The 12,939-nt window shown below is 34.3% G+C and overlaps 1 pseudogene; it reads left to right on the forward strand.

The window, feature by feature from the left end:
• Window positions 1–6,655: 6,655 nt before the first annotated feature.
• LOC145285391 (U2 spliceosomal RNA) lies at window positions 6,656–6,869 on the forward strand (annotated as a pseudogene).
• Window positions 6,870–12,939: the final 6,070 nt, after the last annotated feature.

Raw genomic sequence — 12,939 nt, forward strand, 5'->3', positions numbered from 1 at the left:
GAATATATAAAACCTTTAAATAGTTTAAACCGTAAACATATTTGTTGTGCTTTTGTTTGAAAACGACTCACACTTGAATTGAAAAATACAAACAAAATTCGTAAAATGCCGAATGTGAAAAAAACCAAAAGGCATTTAAAGTTTTGTTTTTATTTGTATATTTTATAAGCGAAAAATTGTTGATTAAAAAAAACTTTCCTGTCTTTGTTTTTATTTATTTACGCTTGCACAAAATTTTTCAAACCGGAAGATGTAAACCGGATTTACGGTTTCAACGCCCAAGCAAAACGATTTGATCTTTTATAATATATATATATATATATATATATATATATATATATATATATATATATATATATATATGAGCAAACAGTTAATAAAATATATTAAAAAAACACATTGAAATGAGTTAAAAACATATTTAATCTGAAAAGGAAACACTAGATAAATGGATAGTCCTTAATCCGCGGAGTTTCGAAGAAATACTCTCCTTCTCATCAGAGGGTAGGAATTAGCAAAATGCGGGATCGAATTTTGCATGCAGAAGTATTTGATGAAACATCAAGTAAGTCAAAGACCTTACTTAAAAACAAAAAAGTTAAGCAGAGGGAATATGGTGAAGAAAAAGCTGATTACACATGAATGGATCGTCTGATGGAAGATAAAAAATCCAGTGACGGTAAAATCCAAATGTAAAACTTCAAGAAAGTTAAAAGAATTTCCATTTGTACAAGTAAAATCCAAAGAAATCCCGTAATTGGTAGAATTATTTATTATTTATTATTAAATTATTTATATTTATGTCTCGGAAGTAGAGTGAAAAGCATATCTTATTTTTCTTTTATTAATATTATTGAAATCTTTTCTTTTTTCCTTGTACACATTTTTGTGAATTATTCCATGGATTTCTGCCTTTGGATTATTATGGACCATCTTCTTCCAATTACGGGATTTCCTTGGATTTTTACTTGTACATGCAAATCCGATCCCGCATTTTGCTCTGATGAGAAGGAAAGTATTTCTTCAAAACTCCGCGGATTAAGGACTATTCATTTATCTAGCGTTTCCTTTTCAGATTAAATATGTTTTTAACTCATTTCAATGTGTTTTTAACATATTTTATTAACTGTTTGCTCATATTATTAGCCCTATTTCCTATTTGATTTTATCGATCTTTTATATCTGGCTGAGAAAATTTTATAAATATTAATTCTTTAATATTTATAATATACTTTGATTTTACCATCTTGGATCATTTTGGTAAATTTAATTGTAATTTTCATTTTATTATATATATATATATATATATATATATATATATATATATATATATATATGGGGGGTTGGTGGGTGTGGGGGTGCATGTTCGTTTTTGTGTAAATATATGTAAATATACGCAGTTAATCATAGAAATATATTTATTGCAAAAAAAACACAAGCCTACACAGCGGCTTCCCCGTTTAACATCCACAGGAATCCTCAGTTTATATATATATATATATATATATATATATATATATATATACGGTAGTATCACCCTGACAGACCTGCTCTTTTCAGATAACCGAAGTAAAGCAACGCCGAGCATAGCTAGTACCAGATGAGTGACTTTTTTGGAATTCTAGGCGCTGTATATGCTCTCTGCTTATGTCGGCATTGTTTCCAGTCCTCCTGAAGCTCAACGTGTAACTGCTATTCAACAAGGGGTGTTGATGGGCTTGCGCAACTCTTGCCACAAAAAATTCCACTCGCATTGGGTGTCCCTTGTCTGTCAAAAGAGAAGAAAGCTACCACATACATGGTGACTGGGTACATTGTTTTACGTACGATCACTGTTTAGCAATCAATGTCATACTATTGCAAGACCTACTGATGAAATGTGCGAATTTAGATTTCACATTTGCTAGCACTTTACGGACTTTATTTGTATCCTACTCTGGTATTGAGAGATTATATTAACTAGTGTGAATTTCGAGATTCTTTTATTAAGTGTATGTTCGGACAGCTTGGCGTAGAACTGAGTTGACACTGTGCAACTTGCTTAATTGATGTGAATGTTCGGGAGACAGCTCCCTAGAAAAAAAACCCTGCAAGCATCAGGTGTTGAATTATGAGATAGAAATTAGATTACGTGTTAGAGGACGGAAAGAGAATTTTCGAGCAGTTCTCATCGGAGAGGGTGAGAGTGTATGCTTATCCACACAATATAAAGATGCAAGTGAACTGCCGTCGATCAAATTTTTATTAGGTAAGATAATTAGGTAAGATAATTAGGTAAGATAATTAGGTAAGAAGAAATTAATTTTAGCTTATCGGTCAGGAGGAAGAAATTCTCCGTCTTTCCCCTTGTGAATGAATCTCTCCTCCCAATAAAACTTTCCAATCTTTTTTTTTTTACAAGATGGTCACCACTTATCAAGGCCCGGAAGCTACTCAGGGATAAGGGTTATTGCATGTACAGTACGTTAGTGTAGAGATTTGATAAAGTGTCTACTTAAGGGGGCGGTTCATCAGGAATTTGTTTACGTTGGACTTGAAGACATCCAGGTTGTAGTCAGGTGGGAAGCAAGCAGACGGAACAGAGTTCCACAGGCGTGCAGTTCTAAGAAAGACGCTTTGTTGATGGAATCTACGTTTTGATTTAGGCATAGATAAAGAGTAGGGAAAATTTTTGACAGTGGTTTCACCTAGATGGGTGTTTTTCGTAAAAGATTGGCGAGGAGGCCAGAGATTGGAGCTCAGACGAGCAACTGCTATGGAAATAACGATAAAACAAAGATAGGCTCGTAAAGTCTCTTCTGTGGAAGAGAGGTTGCAGGGAAAAGAAAAGGGCATCCTCCACTAAGCCACGAAATCTATTTTGTACTCTGTCAAGGCAGGATAGGCTGTTTTTAGCAGCTCCTGCCAAGATATGGCAACAGTATGCCTTTGACGTACTTGGCTCTTATATAGATAGAAAATTGCATCAGTAGTGAGACATCTTCTGGAGCGGTAGAAGGATCCCACCATCTTTCCAGCGACCTTGGCAATAGACTGGATGTACGTGTTCCATTCAAGATCAGGAGTAAAGGTCAAGCCCAGAAGCTTGTCAAAACATGGGGTTTCTCCTAGAGGAGAGCCATCCATTTCAATTGATGCAAGATGGGGATCAGAGCATTGATGATGTAATGATAGGAGTTTGGTTTTAGATGCATTAAAAGTAACCAGCCATGTCTTTCCCCACTGTACCACGCGCTCGAGGTGAGAGGAGAGAGAATCAGAGAGAACTTTGTCATTTACAGCCTTTGATGTGTTGCCGTAGATGGTCGTGTCATCAGCGTAAGTGTCAATGAATGATTTTAAGATGGTTTTTGGGAGATCATTGATGTAGATCAGGAAGAGATTTGGGCCCAGGATGGACCCCTGAGGGACTCCAGCATTAATACTGCAGGCCTCTGATTTTTGTCCATCGACCACTACTCTTATGAATCTATCAGAGAGAAATGATTTAATGATAGAGAAAACATTTCCAGTTATACCGTAGCTGGAAATCTTGTGAAGTAGGCCTTTATATTATACCTTGTCGAAGGCCTTCGATATGTCAAGAGCAATTGCCCTAGAAATGAAGCCTTTGTCAAGAGATTCAATAATCCTATGATGTATAACCGTTAGCACATCTGCGGTAGATCTTGCATAACAAAAACCATATTCCGTGTCACTAAGAATAGTATTTCTGCTGAGGTGGATGACTATTTCTCTATTTAATATGGATTCAAGCAATTTACTGATGACACACATGGGACTTATTGGTCTGTACTGAGAGGGAGATGACTTATAACCTAAATTCTTAAATACAGGGTATACTGATGAGGTTTTCCAGGGTGTTGGAAAGCACTTCTCCTTAAGGCAACGCTTAAACAGTTTGGTAAGTATGGGGGCAACTTCTGGTTGTAGCTTTTTTAACACTATAATTGGAGTGCCGTCAGGGCCAGTTGCTTTACTGGAATCAAGGTTCTTGATTAGCTCGGCGACATCACGCACATATATTTGTATGTTACCTAGCGTGTTCTGTGTTATAGGAGGGAATATGGGGGGTTGATTGCCTTCGTCGCATAGCGGAGAATTAGCTGCAAAGTTCTTGGTAAATAGTTTGGCCTTGTCTGATGTTGACGATATGACCTCAGGTCCATTGATAATAGTTGGGATAGAACGCACACTTCTGTTCAGGATCCTATTTGTTATTTGCCAAAACTGGTGGGAACCAAGCCGCTGATCAGCTACTTTGGATTTAACGGACTGAGCATATAGTTCTCTTGCATTTTTTATTACTCGTTTACAGTGGTTGCTGGCGTTCCTGAAAGCAGCTTTAGTCTCAGTGCATCTATTACGTTGGTAGCTATGGAAAAAGTGATTTCTGTGCGCGATGGCAGCAGCACATTCTGGGGAGAACCATGGCTGGCTGGTAGGTTTTGTTGGAATTGTTTAGATGATATGAATCGGTCTATGCCTGTAACCCAGCGAAGGGGGGCTTATGGGTACTGCACCTTGCCCAGAGGTGGCCCAGCACAGCAGCAATCAAGAAGTAGTGACATTCTCCTCAGACACCAGATCTCCTAAGCTGGGTTTTGCTACCGGATGTAGTTTAGTGTCATACCCAGGACCAATGCCTGGGTCTATGCCTACAATTAACCATTCGGTCAGGCCTGATACTACAGAGCAGACATCCTTTTTAAACATGGAATGTAGAGGTATATCAGATATGAATGTACGGAAGCTATCCCAGTCAGTCATGGAATATCGGTATAAAGTACGGTGGGGGTATGTCTGGGGACTTATTACATTTCATTTTTATCTTAACTAATACGACGGAGTCGTCGGAGGATCCTAGAGGAGAAAGAAAGGAGCATGGACATAGCTCAGGGGAAGTGGAGAGGAAAAGGTCTAGAAGGCTTGCATACTGACCTGTAGTATCGGGCATACGGGTGGGCTCGCGAACAATCATAGTGAGGTCATAAGCAATGGCAAAATCATGACAGAACCTCCCCTCATCGTCTGTCTTATTTGAGTGGGTCAGCCATTCCACATTATGTACGTGTAAGTCACTACAGATGTGAATGTTACCCGAGGGATGTGCACACAGCATGTGGTCTATTTTCTCAGATATACTCTTAAAGATAGTAACTCCGCTGTTATGGGGCCGATAGAGGGCAAATATAAATGCAGTGGTGTAAGCAAGTGCAACCCGGAAGCACATATAAGGTAAATTTGGATCTTCTCTAGATATATCCCTGCCACACGGGAAGCCATCTTTAATGTAGGCACATATTCCATGCCTATGGCGGTCTTGCGGGTCAGATTTAGATGTTAAGTTAGAGTATCCGTTAATTATGAACTCATCTAGGGCCCTATTCCAGTTTCGCTTTGAAAGAATATGTCCGGTTCCGTCTCCTGTAATTGGGTTTCAACATCTGGAAGGTTGGAACGTAGACCCCTGATGTTGGAGAAGGAGACATGGTAGTAGGTGGTCTACGTTGGAAGATGGGGTTCTAGGTTTATTCGAGTTTTTTTCTGGAGATATTTCATGTTCAGGTTTTGGGATTTGTGGAACAGGTCGGCGTACTTTGTTAGAGCAGAATAGAGAGGGAAAGTAAGAGAGAAAAGGGCCGCAAATTTTTTTATGTAGCACATGATAAGGTAAAGCCTTAACAATCACCCATTAGTATGATATTGAGAGGCCCCACCAGAGGTTACTGCATGGTCCAGAATCCATTCAGCAAATGGCAATACAGCAGCCCCAGTACTTTGCACTAGCTGATAGGACAGCCTCCCTATTGGTTAATCCAAGGTTCGGGTCCTTGACTATCGCCAACAAATCTTGTATTCCTATGAATCTTTTATTTGCCTTGAGGTAAACAGCTGACCCAATCCACTTGACAATGCAAGAAACTGACACATGGAAAACTCGACATTTATAGGATAGAAACCAAACACATGTATGTAGAAAACTATCTTATTAATGGAATTGTTCTTGATCGCTCACCGGCGATAACTGGTGGCTGCACAAGTATGCGTATACTGAAAACGCACAAGTACGCGCGTGTGCGCGCGTGTGTATGTGTGTAAAAAGAAAAATCCCCTGAACTCAACTATTAGATAATTGTCACTAGCAAAATGACGACTAGCTAAATATTTTCCATTTGGGTGAAAGGGCGGATTAGGAGGCAGCCAGGTTCGGCGAATAATGTGGATGGAGGAACAAGTTCGAATCCACAATTGTAGAGATGCAGATTATTGCATTGTCTTGCTGAAAGAGGCTTCTAGAATAATGCTGTCCGTTGGAGTTACACTCACAGTTTATATAGAGTTTACATTGTTATTTTCGTCAATTGAATCTGCGCGTTTATTGCTGAAGATTCAATAACAGTTTTAAGACAGACTTCTAAATATTAGCGTCGCCACTTTCATTTTAAAAGTTTCAGACGAAAATGTCATTTTAAATATGATCGTAGCAATCTAGCGAAAATGCCATTTCAAATGTAAACGTTTCAGGTGAAAATATCTATTTCGCCATAATCCTAACATACTGACGAAAATGTAAAATTTAAACGTTTCAGGCAATAATGCTATTTCAGCCTTAGTCGTAACGAACTAAAAGAAATGTCATCCCTGACAAACATTTGCATCTTGGCCTTTTGGCTAGGAGCAAAGTGTAGTATCTGTTCCGATACTAAACTTCACCCGTTCTGTCCTCCAATCATTGAAGAAATCCTTCTAGACTGAGGCAATTTTAATTTTTTATTCCAATCCAGTGTGCCCCTTTTTGAGTAGCTGGATTTTACCCACATTAAAAACTGACCTTTTGTCTAACTCTGCCCTCGTGGGGAGGCAAGTAAATAAGAACATTAAAATGTTTCCAAGCAGAAATGCCATTTCCACCATAATCGTAACAGACTGCTGAATATGCTACTTCTTTCTTAAGCGGGATACGCAAGACGAATGGACAGAACCTCTTTTATCGATAAATAGAAACAGCTAAACAATGCTATTAAGCTGTATAAGAAAAAAATGCATAGAAATAGATACTTTGTCTGTGGATGTGTTGCAGTGTCGGGGTGATAAAATGATTGAGTTTAAACAAGCAACTTTGATGACAGAGTAACTTTAGATTCACTGGATATTTTTTTGTATGCTTTTTATATTTTTATTTGTATTTTGGAAGAAATACGTTTTCGTTTTTATCTTGCTCTTCTTTTTGTTGCCTTTTCGTGTACATGTGTGCGTCTTGGAACAAGCTAGCTAAGTTTTGGCTCCGTATGGCTTTGCAAAAAAAAAAAAAACTAATTCGAAAATGTACATGATACAACATGATATACACAAAGAGAAATACCTCAGTCGGCGAAAAAAAAAGCTAAACAAAAAGCATTAACATTGCAAGAGTTAAAAGAAAAAAAATGTAAAGAGAAATTAGAAAAACAAATAAAATAAAGTAAAAAAAAAGTAAATTGAAACATACAGACAAAAAAAATAACCGTCATTGCAGGAAAATTATAGTTTACAGCAATAAACGGATAGAGAAATAGACAATCACGCGTATCAGCAGAGACGCGCGATGTTTTTATATGGACACAGACACGTACGAAAAACAGAAATACCTTTAGAAGCACTTATAATCCGAAAAACATACTTATACATTCACAAGGGTTCAAACACATGCATTAACACGCATTTATTCACATATGCACATTTTATATTAATATTTTTATTTTTACTGACAAAAGCGCCGCGACAGCGGCCTGACAATATCTCGATCTGCAGTCACTAAAAATAAGATCTCATCAAGCGAAAAGTTTCTTATTTCTTAACATATTAACATATGTACGTTTATTTAAACATATACACAGACACGTATAAACATGCAGCCATGATCCAAAATGTACACCTAGATACATACAATGTTTGAAACCGAAATAATGTCTCCTCGATACAGCTATTCGCTAGTCCATTCGAGAAATGGTGCACTTTCTTAGAGTAATGTTGTTTCAAATAAGAGAATTTGCCTGAATACTCAACCGGACTGGATGAATTTTTATTCTGGACCACGGGAAGACCAAGAGATTACACACAAATATCCCCTTGACGTAAATACTCTCGACTAACCCGACAGGCAGAAAGATTCCATTTCTAGACTCTGTAGACCCTAGATGTCAGAAAGCCTTCTAAATTAGTTTATTCCTTCGAACTGCTAGACTTTGGAATATCCTCTCGAATACCTGATTTTCTGACTGTACTGACATGCAGAAGTGTCCGTGCAATTTTTGCCCAAATAGTAGCCCCGTCATTCATGTGACACTGTGGCTTGTTAGGGCTGAAAACGCAGTAAACAACAAAAAAAAAACACAACAAAAAGAAACTGTCAATTGTCGAGAAAACATGGTGTCTATCACTTTTTTACTAACTCAACGGGTGAGATGTAAGGAAAACTTTAGTTGAACACTGTATACATTTAGAAACCAAATGTTAGCCCCGAAATAATGCCTCTTAATTTCTGAGATGTATACTGAAGGTAAATATAAAGGAAAAAAAATTACAATTCGTCCGTTCAATTTTATGAGACAATGGATACATCAGATCAATGATTGTCTGTTTGATGAGTTTATAATAAAGCACAGGTAGCGTAATCCCAACCGAACTACTCATGATATAATATCTATTCAGACAAGTGATAAGGAAACGTCAACGACGGCTATAATCAGAGAAAGACTGGTGTTATCCATTCTCTTATATTGCTTGCACGGTCGAAGATTGCTAATCCAGTAGATCCTAATATTTTATACTTTCCTGGATGAAGGATATATACATTCATATATTTCGCAAGTGTATAAGTAAAATTTATGCAATAGTCCTGCAAGAACTCGAATCCGGCGCACCGAAGTTAGAGTGCTACGGATAACGATTACAACATGCTATAACCACATGCGATAATGACAAGGCCGCCATGTAAATGCCACTGGTGCTGACTCACTGCACTACGTTTTTTTTACAATAAACAATATTTGTTAACTAAATATTTATTAAATAAAAATAACAAATTTTAATTTAATTTTTAAAAATTTATTGCAAGAATTTAAATTTTTTTAAAAATAAATCATCTATTTCACGTCATAAAAGTAAAATATTAGGTTGACAAGAAAGTTCTTGTTGTTTCTAACTTAAAACTTCAGATGAACATATCTCCGTTCAAACAAAAATTTATTGATCGAAATAAGCTCATCACAATAAACACATTTTTATCAATGCAAAACAAGTGTATTCATGCCAGTGACGTAAAATCCTTCGTTTTGCCCCACAAAGTTATATTTTAGCATTTAGAGTATATATATATATATATCATTCAGACATGGAAGATGTTTGAATATATGGTTAAATGACAGTTTTAGTCATTTAGAACTGCTTTAAAACTTAACCGTTCACTCATTTTTCGACCAAATTTCAAACAATTATTACAGTTTATATATCAACTTCTCAGATATATTGTGAAAAAAAAAAATTCAAATTTCGGTCAGTAAAACAAAATTTATGATGAATTTACTGGTGTTCAAAATCGTAAAAATATGTAAGGAGGTGAGCGACGCATTTTATGACTCGTTTCCATAGCAACCCCGTCGCGTCGACGACTAGTGTTGCTACTAATTCACCGCTCTCGCGAAAAAAATAAGTAACAAGTGAAACAGAGGAATGAAAGCAGACGAGTGCCATACATTGTTATTACATATGTGTATATTATGTTTATTGGGGCAACAAAAAAATAAGATTGAAATTAAAAAAACAACAATTGAATTTACTGGAAGCCTGAAAAAGTCATGGATTACAATAGAAAAATGCAAGCATGAAAAGTAATATGGTTAAGCTAGAACATGGAAAAGAAAGGATATTCTATTAATAAATATAGTAAATGTATAATTTAAAATATTGGAGCATTAAGAATTTAAAAAAATCAATTTAACATTATATAACGAATTTTAATGCTGCTCTATTTTAAGTTATAAATTTATTATATTTTCTACTAGAATATCTTGTCCTTTTCTTTTCTATGTTTAAGCTTAACCATATTTCATGCTCGCATTTTTCTATTGAAATATATATATATATATATATATATATATATATATGTATATATATATGTATATATATATATATATATATATATATATATATATATATATATATAAAGGTGTTATATTTGGAAAAACAGGGGGAAAGTGCTCAATACTTTAGTAGAGCTAAATATGAGTTTATTATTTCAACCACGGGAGCGTTTTGCGTAAATCATTACAGGTTGTTTCAATCGACAGGGCAATAATATTGTTCTGTCGTCTCATCAGATAATTTAAGTCAAAATAAAAGATTGATTAAAAATTACAAATGAGCTTAGGAGGAGTCAAAGGGAAGAAAAGGAAAAAGAAAATAGAGGAAGAGGGATGGGGGAGAAAATATAGATTATAAGTAGTTAGAAATTATAGTAAGGATTAAGGAATAGGAAGAAAGAATAAAAGTTAAAATAAATTAAATAGAAGAGAGGGTGTCGATTGTTAAGAGAGGAAGAAAAAAACAAGGAAAAATATTATAGGGTTAGAAAGAGAAGCTGAAAGAGAAAAATAACGAAAGGGAATGTGTCAGGTCAATGTCAATTGGCGACGGCATCAAGCCAGGTTACAAGTGCTACACTTGTTAGAAAAGTCTGTTATGACTAAAACATCATGGTGGTGATAGCGTAAAGATACGTCCAGTTTAAGAAGGTGGATAAATACGTCCAGTAGATTTGAGATAAGATTTTTTTTTATATATAAATGAAAGGAGTGAATATAATAGATTTATAATTAGTAATTAATTAGTAACAGTTGACAAGATAAATAATTATATTATTACTGGTGGAATAAAAGATATATTATACTGGTGGAATAAAAGATAAGTCTCTATCGTTGGAGATGAAAAACAAAAACGCATTTACGCTCTTACGCGTTTTTTTTCCCAACTGTTCCAACGCAATATGGAACAATAGATGAAATATTAATCCACAATCCATTTATTTCGGAGAACAGATCGACAGTTAAGTGAATGGATATCGTCAGATGAAGTAGTTTAAAACAACCGAAGACAAGCATTGGAAGACAGAATGTGTTCTCCGTAATTTAGGATGCGTAAAGCATTTGTTCGTCGAGATCCTCGAGAAAGTAGCATTATTAATAGGGAATATAATATAAAAAAAAATATTATTACTAAAGGAAATAAGAGCATATATATATATATATATATATATATATATATATATATAATGAAACTAAAAGATAAATAACTATTATACTATTTTATCAAATTATAAAACTTTCTTCTTCTTCTTCTTCTTCTTCTTCTTATTATTATTATTATTATTATTATTATTATTATTATTATTATTGCCGGTGGAGTAAAATATAACTATTAATTATAAATTAAATATAAGTAACTGCTATTATTATTATAATTTTTTATATAATGTTGTTATTGTCATTATTTTTAATTTTATTATCAGTATTATTATTGCTAGCGAAAAAAAAGATAAATAACTATTATTTTATATTCATTATTAATGGGATAAAGGGTGGGTAACTATAAAGATAATAGTTGTCCCCTCCTTTATCCCATTAATAATAAATATAAAATAATAGTTAATTATCAGTTATTCCGCAAATAATAATAATAATAATAATAATAAAATTAATAATAATAATAATAACAACAATAATAAAAATAACAACAACAATAATAATAATAATAATAATAATAATAATAATAATAATAATAATAATAATAATAATAAAAATAATAATAATAAAAAGAAAAAGCCAGAAAATGTAATCGATGTTTAAGTGAAACACTTTTAAAGAACCAAGATTATATTTTAAATAAGAAATCGGAAATAATAACTAACTGCTGACACAAAAAATGTTTATATATAAACAATGCAAACTTATTTAAAATAGTTCAATAACTTACTTCGACAAAAAATAGAAACTCTTAACGTTCCCGTAATTAGTTTATATAAGATTTAATAATATATTATTATATACGGCCGTGACAGATAATTTAAGACAGCGATGAGAGTTTCTTATGTTTGGCATAGACCAGTAATTTAACGTTGATGGATAAGAGAATTATCTTTAATTTAAAACTGTACATCTACAATTCCACCAAACCTCTTTTCTAGCATACTGCCATACCTAGATACCTAATCCCGGACTTATTGAGTGAGGAATTCTTGCATATATCTAGCGTCATTTAGAAAACGATATTCTTTATGATCTTTTAAAAGGTAATACATTTCAAATTGCACGTGTTAAAATATTAACCCAATGAGATTATTAGTTTGGAAATTACCGATAGTTAAGTGAATTTACTATTGCAAATAATAGGAAATTTTGAATTTTGTGTGTTGATATAGCATTGATTTCTAATAAGATTTACTAGGTACATAATGGGTTGTAACGTTTTATTATTGATGCAACCAACGATTAGGAGATGTCATAATGAAGTTAAACACAGTTTATAGACACAACTGCTGTGAACGTTCAAATCCTGTATATTCAAGAGCTGTTCTTGAAATCATATAAAGGGTCCAGACTCTTTTTATTCTTAATTAAAGTAGGATGATAGACGCGTGGTTGAAGATATCAGTATTCGCGATTTTGCATAGAAATATACCAATCAAACGTTGTGTCCAAAATGTGTGCCGCATTGCTCGTTGGAGATGAAAAACAAAAACGCAGTTACGCTCTTACGCGTTTTTTTTTTTTCCAAATGTTCAAAAGCAATATGGAACAATAGATGAATATTAGTCCACAATACATTTATTTCGGAGAACAGATCGACAGTTAAGTGAATGGATATCGTCAAGTGAAGTAGTTTAAAACAACCGAAGACAAG

The sequence above is a fragment of the Euprymna scolopes genome, chromosome 9 (assembly GCF_053919585.1).
Source record: "Euprymna scolopes isolate OS-2025 chromosome 9, ASM5391958v1, whole genome shotgun sequence".
Lineage (NCBI taxonomy): Eukaryota > Metazoa > Mollusca > Cephalopoda > Sepiida > Sepiolidae > Euprymna > Euprymna scolopes.